Source organism: Phyllobates terribilis, unplaced genomic scaffold (genome assembly GCF_046119375.1).
Source record: "Phyllobates terribilis strain yellow unplaced genomic scaffold, ASM4611937v1 Scaffold_120__1_contigs__length_5212024, whole genome shotgun sequence".
Lineage (NCBI taxonomy): Eukaryota > Metazoa > Chordata > Amphibia > Anura > Dendrobatidae > Phyllobates > Phyllobates terribilis.
The window spans coordinates 690,784-712,935 of record NW_027362880.1 but is presented as its reverse complement, the minus strand read 5'-3'; the positions used below and the strand labels follow the sequence as shown (position 1 = coordinate 712,935).

General features: G+C 50.9%; 1 protein-coding gene across 1 annotated transcript in view; it reads left to right on the top strand.

The window, feature by feature from the left end:
• Positions 1-2,332: 2,332 nt before the first annotated feature.
• Positions 2,333-22,152, top strand: part of LOC141201634 (uncharacterized) — a 30,407-nt gene continuing 10,587 nt past the window's right edge. Inside the window, exon 1 of the mRNA XM_073663649.1 lies at positions 2,333-2,385. The gene's annotated coding sequence lies outside the window, so the exon portion shown is untranslated. The remainder of the gene's footprint in view (positions 2,386-22,152) is intronic.

Genomic DNA, 22,152 nt, shown 5'->3' with positions numbered 1-22,152 from the left:
ACACACCGCTCTGCTCCGTACACCTCGTACACACGCGGCTCCGCTCCGTACACCTCGTACACACGCGGCTCTGCTCTGTACACCTCGTACACATGCGGCTCTGCTCCGTACACCTCGTACACACGCGGCTCCGCTCCGTACACCTCGTACACACGCGGCTCCGCTCCGTACACCTCGTACACACGCTGCTCTGCTCCGTACACCTCGTACACACGCGGCTCTGCTCCGTACACCTCGTACACACGCGGCTCTGCTCCGTACATCTCGTACACACGCGGCTCTGCTCCGTACACCTCGTACACACGCGGCTCTGCTCCGTACACCTCGTACACACGCGGCTCTGCTCCGTACACCTCGTACACACGCGGCTCTGCTCCGTACACCTCGTACACACGCGGCTCTGCTCCGTACACCTCGTACACACGCGGCTCCGCTCCGTACACCTCGTACACACGCGGCTCTGCTCCGTACACCTCGTACACACGCGGCTCTGCTCCGTACACCTCGTACACACGCGGCTCCGCTCCGTACACCTCGTACACACGCGGCTCCGCTCCGTACGCCTCGTACACACGCGGCTCCGCTCCGTACGCCTCGTACACACGCGGCTCCGCTCCCTACGCCTCGTAAAAACGCAGCTCCGCTCCGTACGCCTCGTACACTCTTGGCTCCGCTCCGTACGCCTCGTACACACACGGCTCCGCTCCGTACGCCTCGTACACACGCGGCTCCGCTCCCTACGCCTCGTAAAAACGCAGCTCCGCTCCGTACGCCTCGTACACTCTTGGCTCCGCTCCGTACGCCTCGTACACACGCGGCTCCGCTCCGTACGCCTCGTACACACGCTTCTCCGCTCCGTACGCCTCGTACACACGCGGCTCCGCTCCGTACACCTCGTACACACGCGGCTCCGCTCCGTACACCTCGCACACACGCGGTTCCGCTCCGTACACCTCTCACACACGCGGCTCCGCTCCGTACAGCTCGTACACAGGCGGCTCCGCTCCGTACACCTCGTACACACGCGTCTCTGCTAAGTAAGCCTCGTACACACTTGGCTCCGCTCCGTACACCTCGTACACGCGCGGCTCCGCTCCGTACACCTCGTACACGCGTGAATCTGCTCCGTACACCTCGTACACGCGTGAATCCGCTCCGTACACCTCGTACACTCTTGGCTCCGCTCCGTACGCCTCGTACACTCTTGGCTCCGCTCCGTACGCCTCGTACACTCTTGGCTCCGCTCCGTACGCCTCGTACACGCGCGGCTCCGCTGCGTACGCCTCGTACACGCGCGGCTCCGCTCCGTACGCCTCGTACACGCGCGGCTCCGCTCCGTACGCCTCGTACACGCGAGAATCCGCTCCGTACGCCTCGTACACGCGAGAATCCGCTCCGTACGCCTCGTACACTCTTGGCTCCGCTCTGTACGCCTAGTACACACGCGGCTCTGCTCCGTACACCTCGTACACACGCGGCTCTGCTCCGTACACCTCGTACACACGCGGCTCTGCTCCGTACACCTCGTACACACGCGGCTCTGCTCCGTACACACACCGCTCTGCTCCGTACACCTCGTACACACGCGGCTCCGCTCCATACACCTCGTACACACGCGGCTCTGCTCCGTACACACACCGCTCTGCTCCGTACACCTCGTACACACGCGGCTCCGCTCCGTACACCTCGTACACACGCGGCTCTGCTCTGTACACCTCGTACACATGCGGCTCTGCTCCGTACACCTCGTACACACGCGGCTCTGCTCCGTACACCTCGTACACACGCGGCTCCGCTCCGTACACCTCGTACACACGCGGCTCCGCTCCGTACACCTCGTACACACGCTGCTCTGCTCCGTACACCTCGTACACACACGGCTCTGCTCCGTACACCTCGTACACACGCGGCTCTGCTCCGTACATCTCGTACACACGCGGCTCTGCTCCGTACACCTCGTACACACGCGGCTCTGCTCCGTACACCTCGTACACACGCGGCTCTGCTCCGTACACCTCGTACACACGCGGCTCCGCTCCGTACACCTCGTACACACGCGGCTCTGCTCCGTACACCTCGTACACACGCGGCTCTGCTCCGTACACCTCGTACACACGCGGCTCTGCTCCGTACACCTCGTACACACGCGGCTCTGCTCCGTACACCTCGTACACACGCGGCTCTGCTACATCCACACTGTAAACCCCTCCTGACCCCACACATAAACTTCAGCTCATCCAGCACCATGACAACCAGCACAGCAGAGTCCTGCATCCACTGAGGCCCCTGATCATGTGACCCCTGACTCCTCCCCTCCTGTGACCTCATCACAGCTCCTGTGCGCACAGAGCAGCAATATATGTGGTGGCGGCTCTGCAGGTGGAGGTATGTGGAGATCCCATTACTGGGCGCAGGGGGCATTAACCCCTTCAGCACGGAGACTCTTTTGGGGTCTTGTGTTGCCCCTTTATAAGAATCATAAGGTTTTTGTTCTGTTTCCTGTAATAGATACATACGACCCAACTATGGAGACAGGAAGGGAGGAAACGTATTGTTCTCATAGTATAGGACCCCTTTACTGCCCCCACAGTGTAATGCCCCCATTATGCCCCTTATGCAGGATGTATGATGCCCCCACACAGTGTAATGCCCCCATTATGCCCCTTATGCAGGATGTATGATGCCCCCACAGTGTAATGCCCCCATTATGCCCCTTATGCAGGATGTATGATGCCCCCACACAGTGTAATGCCCCCATTATGCCCCTTATGCAGAATGTATGATGCCCCCACACAGTGTAATGCCCCTTATGTAGGATATATGATGCCCCCACACAGTGTAATGCCCCCATTATGCCCCTTATGCAGAATGTATGATGCCCCCACACAGTGTAATGCCCCTTATGTAGGATATATGATGCCCCCACACAGTGTAATGCCCCCATTATTCCCCTTATGCAGGATGTATGATGCCCCCCACAGTGTAATGCCCCCATTATGCCCCTTATGCAGGATGTATGATGCCCCCACACAATGTAATGCCCCCATTATGCCCCTTATACAGGATGTATGATGCCCCCACACAGTGTAATGCCCCCATTATGCCCCTTATGCAGGATGTATGATGCCCCCACACAGTGTAATGCCCCCATTATGCCCCTTATGCAGAATGTATGATGCCCCCACAGTGTAATGCCCCCATTATGCCCCTTATGCAGGATATATGATGCCCCCACACAGTGTAATGCCCTCATTATGCCCCTTATGCAGTATGTATGATGCCCCACACAGTGTAATGCCCCCATTATACCCCTTATGCAGTATGTATGATGCCCCCACACAGTGTAATCCCCCCATTATGCCCCTTATGCAGTATGTATGATGCCCCACACAGTGTAATGCCCCCATTATGCCCCTTATGCAGGAGGTATGATGCCCCCCCACAGAGTATAATGCTCCCCCAGTACCGCCTGAGGTTTTACAGTTGTAATAATCCCTCTGGAGTTGGTTTCCCTTTCCCTGCTCCCCTACATGTATACCCTCGAGCATGTATACAGGCATGTAGGGGAGCAGGCCTTACTAGATATCGAGGCTTTGTCCAGTAATATACCACATGAGGAAGGTATCAGAGGAGTAAGACATTTCTTGAAATCGAGATCAATAGAGTGTAGCAGACATAATGACTTCATGGAGGATCTTCTAAAATTCACTCTTACTCATAACTTCTTTCTTTTTGACAGTAAGTACTTACCCGAGCTCAGGGGTACTGCGTTGGGGAGCTCCTGTGACCCTCGTCTGCTAACCTATTCCTAGGCTCGTGGGAGGAAACCACAATACTCGGGGATGATGGTGGCAACCATATATTAGGGTATAGTATAGATATATTGACACTATTTTTATCATCAGGTCAGGGACGAGTGAATAATTTCTTGAATTTGTCAGGGAACTCAATATCCATAGAGTGGGCCTTAGATTTATATCAGAGTTTAATTATTACCAGTTGCCTTTCCTGGATGTACCAATCAAGAAAGTACGAGATGGGACTCTAGGGACACTCATCTACCATAAACCTACAAGCACTAATAAACTATTAAAGTGGGATAGCCACCACCCCATCCTTCTTAAAAATAAAAATAAAAAAAAAGCAATATCCAAGGGCCAATTTTTACAGTTTAGAAGAAACTGCTCTAATGTCACAGATATTAATATACAGGCAATAAACATCAACACCAAAAAGGTACCCACAGTACATTTTGGATTCTGCGCGATTGTTTGCAGAAAAACAGGAGAGACAGACACTCCTCCATACCTAACCAAGACACCAAGAAAAATATGGGGATAACACAAGTAATAGGAACTTGTGACAATCAGAGTGACCGTATCTTTAATATCCTCAGAAAACACTAGGATGTACTTGTGGTCGACCCGGACCTGAGGATGCTGTGGGATCTAATCCCACAATAACTTTCAGAAAGTGTTGGTCAATTAGGGACCGTTTACTGCATAGTTTCTACAAAAACCTGCACCCAAGGGGACTTGGCTAGATAGAAGAATCTGTGGTTTCTTTAGATGTGGAGAAAGTTGTACATGTAATTGGATGAGACCATGTAAATCTTTCTCGAGTTCCTCTACAGGTGAAACCTTTTTCCAGAGGGATTATTCCAACTGTAAAACTTCAGGACTTGTATTTGCGGCCACATGCACCTGCCTCCTAGATTATGTATGCACGACCAAGAGGGAGTCTATATGGCGGGTGGAGGAGCATTTGGGCGAAATACGCCTTGGTCAGGACACCCCATTAGTGAGACACGTGAACAGTGCACATTGAGGTGAAACCGGAGACCTCTCCTTTTGTATCATTGAGGTGGTTAAACCCAGTGTGAGAGGGGGTGATCTCAATAGATGTATCCTCAAAAAGGAAATTGAGTGGATTTCCAAACTGGATTCACGAACCCCTAAGGGACTGAATAAGCAAGTTTTCTATGCCTGTTTTGTATGAATACAGCCCCATTCTGGATTACATTTTTGGATTTTATACTCTACCCATTGCTACTCAGTTCCCTGTTAATGAGGTTCACATATTGTTTTACTTTATCAAGAGATCTGAGCTTCTATTATCAGAATTATTTATCAGTTATATCCCACATACTATTTAGTAATTAACAAGTGTGGTGATCCTTGTGTATTTCTAATTATGCAATAGGGGTCAAATATGACCATTTAGGAACATACTGTGGGCCACCATCCCATATTTTCTGTAGTGATAAAGTAGATCTACATGCCTATTGTATGATGGGAGGATGTGCAATACTTGTTTTTAGTCTCCCATGACGATGATCTCAGAGAGAGGATTTTTCATTTGATGGAATGCAATCCAATACCATGTGCGCTCCGGCGTGGAATGGAGACATCTGGGCATGCGCAATCGTGGACAATGATCCTAGATGCGCTCCTGCGTGGAATGATAACTATGGGCATTCGCAGTCACAGGTACGAGTGGCGCGGCAGCAATCAGTTTATCTGACGTTTCAGTGTAAAGCACGTCACTTCCCGACATGCACACTAGGGGATGGACATTATCGGACCTCTAACTCATGAGAAGTAGCGTAGGCGCAGTACATTATTGTAGAAAGACTCCATTCTGTATATCCTGTGACAATTCACCTCTAGGAATGGGAATTGGCCTCCTAGTCTGGGAGGGGTTTTGGATGAATTGGGCTATTTAAACATGGACACCTGGCTGTTAGGCACACTATGCTGAACATCATGAATTATCACCCTTGTATCAAGCCTCCTGATGAACCTATTGGGGAAACGCGTTGAGGCGGATTATTGAAACATTCTCTGAGTACCATACCCTTTCCTTTATACATATTGTAGGGGATTTACTCACTTGGGTGTGACGGGAGGAAAACATGAGGCATGTTCCTTTAAGGCTATGTGCACACGATGCAGAAATGAAGCAGAAAATTTCTGCATCATTTCTGCATCTCCCTGGCAGAAAAAACGCATGCAGATTGTGCATGTGACGCGCCCCCTGGGCCATGTTGTTAGGGATACCCGGAGCCGGATCAGATGGGGGTTGTAGTCTCCGAGTGGCTGTGACCCGGTCCGTGCCCAGGGTGTCAAACTCAGTGTGCGGCAGTCCTTGCAGATGTTCTTAGTGTCGACTACGCCACCCGTTGATTTGCGGTCAAAAGGCCGCCGCTGCAGGATGGTCCGCTGAGGCTGGTGGTGTGTGTGCAGCTGTGGTAGTATAACCCCCAACGGGAGGGGTATAGCCTCAGGGGGTCAGACGTGGAGGATGGTGGTTGTGAAGGTGCAGCAAGGAGACTCAGAGGCATGAAATGCAGTTTCAGGGTTTTTACTCACTGGTGTTGCTCGGGTCACTCTGTACAGCAGTGACCACCCAAGCCGTGCTGCGTCCACCAGGTGCGGGACTCGGTCAACTCCCGGGCAATTCCTGAGTATGGTCCTGAGCTCCCTTCTTCTCTCTCTCTCTCTGGCCGTTCCCACCAGGGATCCACCTATGTCCGGCTCCCTCGGGTCTCTTGGTGGTCAAGCCTCCTCTGGGCTCCCTGACCCTATGCTCGGTGTGCCTTTCTAGTGGATTTGGTGAGGGTCGTGGCAGATCCTGCCCACGACCTCCGGTTCCTGGCTAAGGTTTGCTTTGGCCTCCGCCAGCTTGGGATCCGGTACCCTTTTGCCGACCCTTCACCCTTTTGTCCTTATTCTGGGATCTTGGGGTCCCCTCTCGTCCTGCGCCTCTGGGTCGCTCTTCCTTCTCCTCTCCTGGAGTTACTGCTGACTCACTGACTGACTGACTGACTGACCCTGTCCTAAGATGGTGCCCACCTTATATACTCCCTCTATGTGTGAGCTCAGGTGACCAGCACCCAATGAGCTCCTACATTTACCCAGACTACTCCCCCTATCTGCCCCTACACTACTGGGATGTTCCACCCCCCTCCCACTCCAGCCAGGGACAGACGCTGTCGTACCTGCACATATACTGGTGGGAGTACCGTAGTTCTGTCCCCCGGAAATGGGATGTATGTAGTGCATGCAGCTAACTGAGCTCAGTACCACACTCCATCCTTACCCGGGAGTGGAATACCACACCTCTGGCTTGAGGTGTAATACCCCTGTAGCAGCCGAGTCCTCAGGGTGCTACATTCCCCCCTGGTAAATCACAGCACGTCCTCGGGCTGTAAAAGAATAAAAACATCCACAAACATACAATTTTTTTCAAAAACATCATAAACATATAAAACATTATATATATCATCAGCATAAAACTTTTCATATTAAACATTCTTGTTTCTCCGGCCACGGTGCAACTTGTGACCGGGTAAAGTGCAACAGTCTCTTGTAGTAAAAACAACAGTTTCCTACAAAACCGGTAGGGGGCGCCTTAGGAAGCGCAACTATATACAAGGGAAGGTATGGCCGCTCTCAGTCCTCGGCCAGTGGGATTAGGGATGGCTGCTCACAGTCCTCAGTGGGGAGATGGGACACACTGTAACAGTTCACTGGTCCCAACGGGGACTATACTTTTGTAGCAACAGTTTTTGTACCCACACGGGTAATTATTTACATGTTCTATTTACAGTTCATCAGTGGCGGTGTGCTCTTGGCTGAGGGTAATCTTTAGACCCGTCCGGGTCCTCTTGATCCTCCTCACCACGTAGCTCCTTCTCAGTAAGTCTATGCACGTGCAGGGCATATGGGCCCTTGGCGCACTGATGCCGGGTGAAGGTGACCTCATCACCCAGGTATAGGTCACGACCTCTGTGTCCCTCCGGCAGATGACTTTCAACGTCTCTGCGGGTGACAAAGACGTCGCCGGGGGTCTTGTGGTCCCGGATGAAACCCCACCCGTGCTCCAACTGGAATTTTATTACAGTCCCGCTGGCACGGGGACCGTGGGCAGCACGGGGGTTTCTGCGGGCTCGGCTCTTCTGCTCGGCGCTCTTCACTTGGAGCCGCTCCTCGCGGACCCGCCTCTCTCGTCGCTCTCTAGCAAAAACCTCCAATTGTTGCTGGCAGCACTCCGCACGCTGGGCTGCGGCTGCCCGGGTCTCCTCGGTGAACCCGATGAGGTCTTCTCCGGTGGGATCCCACGCAAACTGTGCTTCCTCCAACGAGAGTGGGGTGATCTTGGCGGGCGCCGGAGCCGGGATCAGGGGCTCATCCAGGGGTCTTTCCTTCCGGAGTCGGGGATGGTAATACTCCGGTGGCCACACAAAGGGCTGCCCATCCGGGCATGTGTGCTGGGCAAATAGGTCTTCACCCAGGTGTGGCGCTGTGGACGTTGAGGGCGCTGTTGTGGTGGCGGCGCCCGGGTTCACCAGGCCTTGCGACCAGGCCTGGGGCACCCTGAATGTAAAGGGCACCGTGAAGACGGCGGCGCCCGGGGTTACCTGGCCCAGTGACCAGGCCGGTGGCTCAGTGGAGGTAGAGGGCGCTGTTGGCACTGCGGCGCCCGGGGGCACTCGGCCTTGCGACCAGGCCGGTGGCGTCTCCTGCTTGGCCGTGCTCTGGATCGAGGCGCGTGACGTCACAGGGGGCGTGGCCGCGGCTCCGGCCGCTTGAGGCCTAGCTTGGAGCGATGACGCAGCGGCTACGGGAACGGTGAGTGGGGCTTCGGGCTCTGCGACGGGGAGCTGGGGCAGGTTTACGGCTTCTGGGCACGGGATATTGTCGTCCCCATTACCTGCCTTCATCTCTTCGGCTCCCTCCGCGGCGTCGTCTCCGGCCGTCGTCCCTCCTTCGCCGTCCTCAGAGGTGGACTTGCTCCTCGCTGCGGGTGGCATGCTTCGCTGGCAGGCTCCAGCCTGCAGGGCCATCTCTCGGGTCCACTCCGCCAGTGTTTCTCGCTGCACCCGGGCCATCCTTCGTGCGAGGCCCTCCAGCGCGGTCTGTGCACGCTCCCGATCTCCGGGGAGCTGCGCCAGGATCTCCAGCAGGCCTGCTGGAGTGGCGGCCTGCAACAGGCTCCTGACCACAGGGTCGGTGCTGCCTGACTCTCCCTCCATCTCCGGGTGTGTTCTCTCTGGACTCCTCTCCGGACTCCTCTCCAGACTCCTCTCCAGACTCCTCTCCAGACTCCTCTCCAGACTCCTCTCCAGACTCCTCTCCAGACTCCTCTCCAGACTCCTCTCCAGACTCCTCTCCAGACTCCTCCAGGCTGCACCCATCTTCGCTCTTTTGTTCTGTATCCGCCCACATTGAGGGTGGTCCCGGGGCAACTTTGTGATTGCCAGTTCCAGGGGCAGTTCCCTCACGCTGATGGACATATCAATCATCACAGTCTCTGCTGGTGGGGGCGGTTTCCACTTTTGGCGCCATTTCCGATCCTGGCCCACGATGGGAGGTGGCCTCTTGCCATCCTCTGGCACGCCCATAATGGCGTCCGCTCTGCCAAGGCGGGAAATCTTCTCAGATGGCGGGAACCGCTTCCCAGTGGCGGGAAACACTGCAGATGGCGGGAAAAGACTGCAGATGACGGGCAAATGGCGGGAACTGATCCGAGATGGCGTCCGATGGCGGGGACCCTCTGGAATTGGCGGGAGACTTCCTTTTGAGGTAAATGTGAACTTTTCTTCAGGCACGCAGTACCCGGTGGTTGCGGGCACGTGATCCTGCCGACTACGCCAAAGTTGACGCGCCCCCTGGGCCATGTTGTTAGGGATACCCGGAGCCGGATCAGATGGGGGTTGTAGTCTCCGAGTGGCTGTGACCCGGTCCGTGCCCAGGGTGTCAAACTCAGTGTGCGGCAGTCCTTGCAGATGTTCTTAGTGTCGACTACGCCACCCGTTGATTTGCGGTCAAAAGGCCGCCGCTGCAGGATGGTCCGCTGAGGCTGGTGGTGTGTGTGCAGCTGTGGTAGTATAACCCCCAACGGGAGGGGTATAGCCTCAGGGGGTCAGACGTGGAGGATGGTGGTTGTGAAGGTGCAGCAAGGAGACTCAGAGGCATGAAATGCAGTTTCAGGGTTTTTACTCACTGGTGTTGCTCGGGTCACTCTGTACAGCAGTGACCACCCAAGCCGTGCTGCGTCCACCAGGTGCGGGACTCGGTCAACTCCCGGGCAATTCCTGAGTATGGTCCTGAGCTCCCTTCTTCTCTCTCTCTCTCTGGCCGTTCCCACCAGGGATCCACCTATGTCCGGCTCCCTCGGGTCTCTTGGTGGTCAAGCCTCCTCTGGGCTCCCTGACCCTATGCTCGGTGTGCCTTTCTAGTGGATTTGGTGAGGGTCGTGGCAGATCCTGCCCACGACCTCCGTTTCCTGGCTAAGGTTTGCTTTGGCCTCCGCCAGCTTGGGATCCGGTACCCTTTTGCCGACCCTTCACCCTTTTGTCCTTATTCTGGGATCTTGGGGTCCCCTCTCGTCCTGCGCCTCTGGGTCCCTCTTCCTTCTCCTCTCCTGGAGTTACTGCTGACTCACTGACTGACTGACTGACTGACCCTGTCCTAAGATGGTGCCCACCTTATATACTCCCTCTATGTGTGAGCTCAGGTGACCAGCACCCAATGAGCTCCTACATTTACCCAGACTACTCCCCCTATCTGCCCCTACACTACTGGGATGTTCCACCCCCCTCCCACTCCAGCCAGGGACAGACGCTGTCGTACCTGCACATATACTGGTGGGAGTACCGTAGTTCTGTCCCCCGGAAATGGGATGTATGTAGTGCATGCAGCTAACTGAGCTCAGTACCACACTCCATCCTTACCCGGGAGTGGAATACCACACCTCTGGCTTGAGGTGTAATACCCCTGTAGCAGCGGAGTCCTCAGGGTGCTACACATGCGTTTTTCCTGCAGAATACATGCGGATCCACATGCAGATTCACATGCGTTTCCGCATGCAGATTGACAAGCGCTTTCCAGGCGATTTTAGCATCACCTGGAAAGTGCTTGACAACTAGGTCACACTATATAAATCCATGCAAACAGCATGGATTTATATAGTGTGACCCGAGAGAGTGTATATACTTACCTCCGATGGCCCGCGCTGTCCTGCTCACTCCGTTCTCCCGGCTGCCGGCAACTTTGAATTGAAAGACCTGCCGACGTCAGCGTCACGTGACCCGTCACATGACTCTGACGTCACCGCAGGTCCTACAACTCACTGCAAGTGCCGGGAAGCAAGCAGGAGTGCAGCGCGGGCCGACAGATGGTAAGTATATATATATATTTTATTTTATTCTTGTTTTTACAGCTTTTTTAATGGTACCTGGGTGTGGATGAGACTCTCCTCTCCTCCACACCCGGGTACCATCCGCACATTAGAACGCACCAATTACGCAAGTACAGATGCAGTCTTGCGGAATTGGCGCGTTCTAATGCAAGTCAATGGCGGCGAAAACGACGCGTTTCCGCAAAATTAAATGACATGCTGCGGATTTTTGAGCGCAGCGTTTACGCTGCGGAAAAATCCGCATCATGGGCACAGCACATGCGGATTTCAATTGGGGAACATTGCTTCCCTTCTACCATGCGTTTTTCATGCGTTTCCGCGGCATTTACGCAACTGCAAAAACGCCGCGGAAACGCATGAAATCGCATCGTGTGAACTCAGCCTAAAAGTTCATGTGGGTTTATTGCTTCATAAACCCAGAAGCCAAACAGAAAAGCAAATAGCTCAGGCAAACAAAGTAAATGTCCTTAGCAGGTCTCTGCTCAGCCAGGCCTGTGTGGCACACAAGCTGGGGTAGCGTCCAGTGTCCTGGCTTGGTCTGAAGACAAACATACACAGGAGGTCTTCTCCCTCCAAACACACAGACCATGTGCCAAAACACTGCCTCTGTTTTATAGGCTGTTAACCACACCCAGAGGTGAGGTATGTGGGTAGCTGGACCCGCCCATTCTCTTTTAGCTACCCGTACCCCGACTCCCAGGTGCACCAAACGATCCTCTTAGTGCTTACGTGCCGTAGAGAAACACTCTGGGTTACATCAGAGACCAGCCTTCTCTGTGATAACTCCCATCGACTACGCGACTATTAGCCACCACACATACAGTACAGACCAAAAGTTTGGACACACCTTCTCATTTAAAGATTTTTCTGTATTTTCATGACTTTGAAAATTGTACATTCACACTGAGGGCATCAAAACTATGAATTAACACATGTGGAATTATATACTTAACAAAAAAGTGTGAAACAACTGAAGATATGTCTTATATTCTAGGTTCTTCAAAGTAGCCACCTTTTGTTTTGATGACTGCTTTGCACACTCTTGGCATTCTCTTGATGAGCTTCAAGAGGTAGTCACCGGAAATGGTTTTCACTTCACAGGTGTGCCCTGTCAGGTTTAATAAGTGGGATTTCTTGCCTTATAAATGGGGTTGGGACCATCAGTTGTGTTGTGCAGAAGTCAGGTGAATACACAGCTGATAGTCCTACTGAATAAACTGTTAGGTTCTTTTTTCTTGCCATAATACAAATTCTAAGTAAAGAAAAACGAGTGGCCATCATTACTTTAAGAAATGAAGGTTAGTCAGTCCGAAAAATTGGGCAAACTTTGAATGTGTCCCCAAGTGCAGTTGCAAAAATCATCAAGCGCTACAAAGAAACTGGCTCACATGAGGACCGCCCCAGGAAAGGAAGACCAAGAGTCACCTCTGCTTCTGAGGATAAGTTTATCCGAGTCACCAGCCTCAGAAATTGCAGGTTAACAGTAGCTCAGATTAGAGACCAGGTCAATGCCACACAGAGTTCTAGCAGCAGACACATCTCTTCAACAACTGTTAAGAGGAGACTTTGTGCAGCAGGCCTTCATGGTAAAATAGCTGCTAGGAATCCGCTGCTAAGGACAGGCAACAAGCAGAAGAGACTTGTTTGGGCTAAAGAACACAAGGAATGGACATTAGACCAGTGGAAATCTGTGCTTTGGTCTGATGAGTCCAAATTTGAGAACTTTGGTTCCAACCACGGTGTCTTTGTGCAATGCAGAAAAGGTGAACGGATGGACTCTACATGCCTGGTTCCCACCGTGAAGCATGGAGAAGGAGGTGTGATGGTGTGGGGGTGCTTTGCTGGTGACAATGTTAGGGATTTATTCAAAATTGAAGGCATACTGAATCAGCATGGCTACCACAGCATCTTGCAGCGGCATGCTATTCCATCCGGTTTGCGTTTAGTTGGACCATCATTTATATTTCAACAGGACAGTGACCCCAAACACACCTCCAGGCTGTGTAAGGGCTATTTGACCAAGAAGGAGAGTGATGGGGTGCTACGCCAGATGACCTGGCCTCCACAGTCACCAGACCTGAACCCAATCGAGATGGTTTGGGGTGAGCTGGACCGCAGAGTGAAGGCAAAAGGGCCAACAAGTGCTAAGCATCTCTGGGAACTCCTTCAAGATTGTTGGAAGACCATTTCCGGTGTCTACCTCTTGAAGCTCATCAAGAGAATGCCAAGAGTGTGCAAAGCAGTCATCAAAGCAAAAGGTGGCTACTTTGAAGACCCTAGAATATAAGACATATTTTCAGTTGTTTCACACTTTTTTGTTAAGTATATAATTTCACATGTGTTAATTCACAGTTTTGATGCCTTCAGTGTGAATGTACTATTTTCATAGTCATGAAAATACAGAAAAATCTTTAAATGAGAAGGTGTGTCCAAACTTTTGGTCTGTACTGTACATACCCCCTCTGCTTTAAGCCGTGGGGCTTGGGACCTTCTACTACCAAACAAGGGATTCTGGAGAGGTCATCGGCTTTACCATGTAGCTTCCCTGCTCTATGTTCTACATGGAAGTGGAAGTCCTGTAGGCCTAAAAACCAGCGGGTGACCCGGGCATTTTTCCCTTTGTTTCCCTTCTCCATCTGAGTGGGGCATAGTTCGATACTAATTTAAATTTTCGACCTAACAAATAGTACCGTAAGGTGTGCACTGCCCACTTTATAGCCAAGCACTCCTCTATGACTGAATAATTTTTCTCGCAGGAGGACAGCTTTCTACTCAGGTAGAGGACAGGGTGCTCCTTCCTGTGTATCTCCTGGGAAAGGACTGCTCCTTAACCGACATCTGAGGCATCTGTCTGGACTATAAACTCTTTCTTGAAGTCCGGGGCAACCAGGACCGGTTGCCTACACAGAGCCAGTTTCATCTCTTGAAAGGCCGTCTCCGCCTCTGCAGTCTACTTGGCCATGGCTGATTTTGTCCCTTTAAAGGAGGTCAGTCAGGGGTGCGGCCATCATGGCGAAGTTTGGGATGAATTTTCTGTAGTATCCCACGATTCCCAGGAAGGCTCTGACTTGCTTTTTCTACAGCGGTCCACTTTAGTAATTTGGGGTTTTATCTTACCTCTACCCACTACATATCCGAGATACTTGGTTTCTTATTTCCCCATGGCACATTTCTTCGGGTTTATTGAAAACCCTGCCTTCCTCAGAGCATCAAACACAACCTGGACTTCTTCCAGTTGACTCTCCCAGTCTGGTCTAAAGATAATAATATCGTCCAGGTATGCTGCGGCATATTTCTTATGGGATGCAAGGATGCAATCCATGGCTCTCTGGAAGGTTGCAGTGGCCCCCTGCAGTCCAAACGGCATCCGAATATACTGGAAGCATCCGTCCGGCGTAGAAAACGCAGACTTCTCTTTGGCTCCCTGTGCCATGGCGATCTGCAAATATCCCTTCGTCAGATCCAAGGTGGTTATTTACCTTGCTGGCCCAAGCCTCTCGATCAGCTCATTGACTCATGGCATGGGATATGCATCAAATTTGGAGCCCTCTTTCAACTTCCGATAGTCGTTGCAGAATCTCCACTCACCATTGGGCTTTGGGACCAAGACGATCGGGCTCGACCAACCGCTCTTGGATTCTTCAATGACACCGAGCTTCAGCATACGAGCCACCTCTTTTGGAGATCAACTCTCGTTGCGCCTCAGGTATCCAATAGGGCTTCAAGTTCACCCGCACATGTGGCTCCGTCAGAATCTCGTGTTCCGTGACCCTTGTGCAGCCCGGCAATTCCGAGAACAGATCCTGGTTCTTCTGCAGCAACTCCCGACACTGCTGTTTCTCAGACTTCATTAGCGTTTCCGCTATTGCGACTCCTCCAACGTCACCTTCTGGCCTGCCCAGCAAGCATGGAGCTTCCACAGCTTCTCTGTCTTGCCACGGCTTGATGAGGTTGACGTGGTATATCTGGTATGGCTTACGTCGTCCCGGTTGATGAACCTTGTAGTTCACTTCACCCACTTTTTCCAACATCTCATATGGCCCTTGCCACTTAGCCAAGAACTTACTTTCCACCGTAGGAATTAGCACGAGTACCTGGTCTCCCAGATTGAGTTCCCTCACTCTGGCTTACCGGTTGTAGACTCTGGCATGAACTTCTTGTGCCTGGAGGAGATGTTCTTTTACGATGGGCATCACCTTCGCAATCATCTCCTACATCAGAGCGATGTGCTCGAAGATGCTCCTGTGGGGTGTGACCTCTGCTTCCCAGGTTTCCTTTGCGACATCCAGGAGATCCAGCGGATGTCAGCCATGCAGGAGTTCGAATGGCGAGAACCCCGTAAGGCCTGTGGAACCTCTTGGATGGAGAACAACAGATACGGTAGGAGACAGTCGCAGTTTCTACCATCCCTTTCTATGACCTTCCTCAGCATACTCTTCAGAGTCTTGTTAAATATTTCAACAAGGCCATCTGTCTGAGGATGGTATACTGAAATCCTCAGTTGGGAGATTTGCAGGACTTTGCATAACTCCCTCATCACCTTACTCATAAAGGGAGTTACCTGATCGGTGAGTATCTCCCTTTGGTAAGCCTGTTTGGGAAAACACGTGGACCAACTTGCGGGCTATACTCTTTGCGGAGGAGTTTCTCAGTGAAATCTCTTTAGGATAGCGTGTGGCATAGTCCAGGATAACCAATATATATTGATGCCCACGAGCAGATTCAACCAGGGGACCGACCAAGTCTATATCAATTCTCTCGAACGGCACTTCAATAATGGACAAATGGCACAATGGAACTTTGAAAGTAAGAGGTGGGGGTGGTTAACTGGTACGTAGGGCAAGACTTGCAATACTTAAATATTTCACGGGGACATCCGGGACAATAGAACTTCTGCACGATCCGTTCCTGCGTTTTTTTTCACTCCCAGCTGTTTCCCTCAAGACATGTTAATGGGCCATGTCCAACACCTTCCGTCTAAAGGGGCCCGGCACTATTAACTGCTCCACACGCTCCTCCCTCACTTTCTTGACCCGGTACAACAACTCCCCACTCATCATAAAATGGGGAAATCTTGTGTCAGCCCCCGGCTCCTCTGCAACCCAATTTATAACAGTGACATTATTAAAGGCTTCCTTCAGAGTTAGGTCCCTATGCTGGGCAGACCCCAAATTCTCGCTGGTCACTCCTAACTCTGGAATGGCAGACTGAGGGGGCACTACCTCCTTATCCTCCACAAGGACACAAAAGGGAAACCTGTCAGACTCTGGATGTGGTGATACCTCATCATGGTTAACTGGTTTCTTATCTGAGCCCCCAAACCCGGAACCCTTCCCCCACAGATCCCAAAACAAACAAAAGTCCCAGCCTATAATAATAGGGTGCAATAAATTCTGAACGACGCCAACCTTGTGGGACTCAGTACTGTGGGCCGTTTTAATGTCCACTCTGGCCATGGGGTAGTCCTTAGCCTCACCATGAATGCAGTGAACGCCAGCTTTTTTCCCCGGGATCATTTGGTGAGGAAGGGTGGTCCTCATAAGGGTCACCAGACTCTCGGAATCTAGCAGTGCCATTAACTCCCTTCTGTTCACCTTCACATGATATGCTTGTGGCCCCTCGTTGGGTGAACAGTTTACACTGCAGGCCAGATAAGCATAATATGAACAACGGCATCCTATGCTGCAATCCATCGGCTCAGGGGTCAGGGGACAACGGGCGGCTATATGGCCTAGGCCGCGGCACCTCCAGCAAACAACGTCACCCGTAGGGACCTTGGATCCGCAGTATGGAGTGGGCTGCCTTCCCAAGGAATCTTCAACTCCCTGGTATCTCTCGACCTGTCTGACCAGTTCATCCGCATTCTGGGAATCACCCTGGGAAACCCAAGTCTGTATGGGCCTCGGCAGGGAGTTCACAAACCGGTCCATCATCATCCGCTCTACCATCTGCGCAGGCGTAGAGGACTCCGGCTTTTGCCACTTCTGGACCAGGTGCAACAGTTCAAACATTTGGGAGCAAGGTGGTTTGTCCCGGTGATACGCCCAGCAGTGAACCCGCTGTGCCCTGATAGTCATTGTCAACCCCAAGTGCAAGAAAATCTCAGTTTTTAGCTTGCCATACTCTTTGGCATCCTGCAAAGCTAAATCATAGTACACCTTCTGGGGCTCTCCCGTCAAGTATGGCGCCAGTACCTCTGCCCACTGCTCTGGCAGAAGTTTCTCCCTCTCAACGACCTTCAATGTCATCCCCAGAGGTCATTTTCTGCAAAGCCCATCTTACTGCCTTCGGGACGTGGGAGTCATCAGCCGGACCTGGGGTTGGGCCATTCTTCCTGCCCTGGATGGCGGTTGCCAGAAGCTGCATCTGCTGCCATTGTTCCTGCTGGTGCTGCTGGATCTGCTGTAACAACAGCCTGTTGGTCTTCTGCTGTTGCTACGACTGTACCAGGTGTTTCAGCAGGTCCTCCATTTTGTCTGGCGATGCTTGCTGGCTTGCAACAGGCTTCACCCAGGACATGCAGTCTTTCCTGTAGCAGTCACACGTCTTTGCTGGGAACACTGCCCGCAGGTCTAACACCAATTGTAGAGGTTTTACTCACTTGGATGCGACAGGAGGAAAACGTGAGGCATGTTCCTTTAAAAGTTCATGTGGGTTTATTGCTTCGTAAACCCAGAAGCCAAACAGAAAAGCAAATAGTTTTTACATCAGGCAAACAAAGTAAGGCTATGCGCCCACGATGCAGAAATGAAGCAGAAATTTTCCTGACCATTTCTGCATCTCCTTGCCAGAAAAATGCATGCGAATTCTATGTGCGTTTTTGATGCGTTTTTTCATGCATTTTGTAAACGTTTTTGAAGCATTTTTGAAGCCAAATAAAGTTAGTGGGAAAAAAAAGAAGGGTCAATTTGATGTCATTTCCTAGTCAACCCCCCAATATCCAATTGAGGCTCTTTCACACATCAGAATCTCCGGTATTAGTGGTGATGACTTTTTCCACACATACCGGAGACACACACAGACCCATTTCAATGTATGCTTGGTCACGCATACGCTGTATAATAATCTTACATTTCAATGTATTTAAAAATAAAAAAAATAGGGTGGGCTCACACGTATTTTTAATAACCAGGAGAGGGAAAGCAGACGGATGAGGGCTGATGTTATAGTCTGGGAAGTAGCCAAGGATCATGGCCCCTCTCTAGGCTATTAATATCAGGCCGCAGCAGTTAGCTTAGCCTTTACTGCCCATTCTACAGGGGGACCCCCAAAAAAATATAGGGTCCCCCTATAAATTGGAGCCAGCAAAGGCTAGGCGGACAGCTGCGACCTGATATTAATACCCTAGAAAGGGGCCATGGTTATAGGCCCCCTCCCAGGCTATAATATCAGCCCTCAGCCGCCCCAGATTTGGCGCATCATATTTGTGGGCCAAATCTGGCACTTAGCCTCACTCTTACACGCTGCCCTGATGCGGTGGCAGGGGGTAATAGTGGTGGGGTTCATGTCAGCGCCAGCTGCCATGAAGCCCAGGTTAGTAATGAGGGGCGTCTATAAGACACCCCCATTACTAACCTACAAAGTGTTAGAAAGAAAAAACACACACTACACCCAGAAAAAAATAATTTATTTGAAATAAACGACACAATTTTATTTAATTATTAATTTACTAAAAAAAAATAATTACCTGTCCACGTTCCTGCAATGATCTCCCATGCACAGCTGTCACATCTGGAGATGTGACAGCTCTGAATGGCTGCTGTATGCTCACACTGCCGGGAACACGTCCGCTTCCGGCAGCGTGAGCCCCTGACTGAGGTCACCGGGAAGCATTCAGTCAGCGCAGCTCCGGTGACCTCCGTTATGGCCCTGCTGTACTGTGGGAATTTCTAACGGTCAGCGGGGACGTAAAGGAGCTCACCGGAGCAGCGCTAGCTGAACTCCGGTGAACTTGCTTATGCAAAGACAGGGACGCTTTATGGCTCCTTCATTTTATTGGCGGCGCTCTTTTAGAGCGGTCACATTTTATGTGGCTGCTCTAAACTGGAGATCTTCGTGCGTGGGACACTCGTGGACTACTACGGAGGGGTAAGGATAAGGTTGTGGTTTATTATTTTATATTTTATTACAGGAGATCGATGGCTTCGGGGAATTAGGTGTCTAGGTGAATATAGGTGTAGTTTTTTATATTTTACTTTATTTTAGGTGGCGATCGGCGGGGACAGGTAATGTATAAACTAAATTTCTTTTAGGCAACCACTGGCCACCAATGTATTTTTAAAATTTATTAGGGACAAAAAAAAATGGGGACTGTAAATTTAAAAAAATAAATAAGTAAAATCAAAAAAATATGGGGGCATAAAAAAAAATAAAAAAGGTATTGGGGCAAAATATAAACATATGGGGGCAGTTTAAAGGACACATTAGGGCAATTTTAACACCAGGATCAGGCTGATGGGAACTACTGCTCCCATCGAGCTGATCCTGCTGGCACTAGTGGACGGGGGACAGACATAGGCCGATGGGAGTAGTAGTGTCACATCGGCCTATGTCTGCCTGCACGCAGACACTTGCCACACTAATCATGACCGGGACATTCAGGTCCATCCTTTTGTACCACCCCAGATGCTCAGCCATGATCCAGGAAGACGGTAATGGTATGGGATTCTCGTCTTCCTGGATTTATGGGATGGTCTGGGATGGCTGGAACGCCCCCACATGAGGTCACTTCCCATTTGCTGCGGTCTTGTGTTCCAAAATCGCAGCAAATGCGCTTCAATTCCGCAAGTAGTTTTACGTATTTGCGGATTTGAAGCGGCTCAATGCAAGTCTATGGCGGCGAAAACGCAGCGCTTCCGCAAAATAATTGGTAGTGCTGCATTTTTTTCCGCAATGATAATCCACAGTGGAAATGTCCGCAGCATGGACACAGCACATGCGGATTATCATTCGGGAACATTGCAGCCCTTCTACCAAGCATTTTTAATGCGTTTCCACAGCGTTTTTGCCGCTGCGGAAACGCTTAAAAAACGCATCGTGGGCACACAGCCTAAATGTCCTTAGCAGGTCTCTGCTCAGTCAGGCCTGTGTGGCACACAAGCTGGGGTAGCGTCCAGTGTCCTGGCTTGGTCCGAAGACAAACATACACAGGAGGTCTGAGTTCAAGTAATGAGTTCAAGAGAGGCCTGGACGCCTTTCTTGAGAACAATAAAATTACATTTTATGCTTAGTGATAGTTAATTAATCCAGGGATTTAATCTGACTGCCAGATTGGAGTCGGGAAGTGAATTTTTCCTCAATGATGTAAATTGACCTATACCGCATGGGGTTTTTTTGCCTTCCCCTGGATCAAAGCTGCGGAATAGCTGCAGTGCACAAGAAATAGGCTGAACTGGATGGACGCTTGTCTGTTTTCAGCTTTATAAACTATGTAACTTCTCCCTCCAAACACACAGATCATGTGCCAAACAGCAGCCTCCATTTTATAGGCTGATAACCACACCCAGAGGTGAGGTATGTGGGTAGCTGGACCCACCCATTCTCTCCTAGCTACCTGTAACCCGGCTCCCAGGTGCACCAAACGATCCTCTTAGTGCTTATGTGCCCTAGAGAAACACTCCGGGTTACATCACAGAGACCAGCCATCTCTGTGACACATACCTCCCATCGACTATGCGACCATTAGCCACTTTACAATACCTTGATACATATCTGGTTTTATGACTTCTCCACGGCTGATTAAAGGGAATCTGTCACCCTCTCGGACTTATCTGACTTCTAATATGGACATACAGGTGATAGAAATGTGAATCTATACATACCTGTATGCCTCATATTAGAGATCTGTTTGCTGTGAAATGGCTTTTTATTCAGTGAAGATTCCAATGCTTGCTGGCTAGGGGACGGGAAGAAATCCCTGCCTACTGTGTTGATTAAAGTATTTTCCCCCTTCTCTGCATGTCACAGTGCCCTGTGATGTGCAGTCCCCATGTCCAGATCCCACGGCCTGCGCGCTTTTTACGGTAGTGACGCACTTGTACTGTGTACTATGCAGCCATAGTACTGAAGGGATCTTGTGCCCAGGCGCCGGGAAGTCACCGTGACTCATCGGCACCTGCGCACAAGATCCCTGCAGTACTATGACTGGATAGTACACAGTACAGCTGCGTCTTCCGTAAAAAGTGAAGTGCGCGGGACCTGGACATGGTAACTGCACGTCACAGGGCATTTCTTCCCGTCCACCGGCCCGCAAGCATCGGAATCTTCACTAAATAAAAAGTCATTTCACAGCAAACAGACCTCTAATATGAGGCATACAGGTAAGTATAGATTCACATTTCTATCACCTGTATCCCCATATTAGAGGTTAGATAAGTCCCAGCGGGTGACAGATTCCCTTTAATCAGCCGTGGGGTAGTTGGTGGAGTGGATTCCCTTTAATAAATACTCACTAAGCCCCATTCTTCGTGCAGATACTAATGAATCCCGGACCTATGAGATTTTTACCACATGATAGTTGGATAGTTAGGGTCGTACCATCCATAGTAGCAGCCCACACAGCCACTCTGGTGTCCATGAAAAAACACAGAATTTGAGCTTGGTTTTAGTTATTATCCATGCAGCACATAAATGTATGTTTACTAGGGCCGTTAATCAGAAAAAAACCTATAAGAAGAAAAATGGTCATAAACCCTGCTGTAAATAAATAAATTAGAAGCAAAAGTGCAACACTGTTTTTGATCAAAACTAGCATGAAAGCTATCCCACCATGGCAAGGTGAACCCATTTGGGATAGCCCTACTATGTATAACATTAAAAACCTTACCATGTGTCAGCCTCAAACTTCTGTGTGTGAATCAGACATGAGATCTAACGTGATAGAAAATTACAGTCCGGGGAAGACGGGAAACATTCATATAGACAACAGGCGGAGATGTAGTCAGTGAA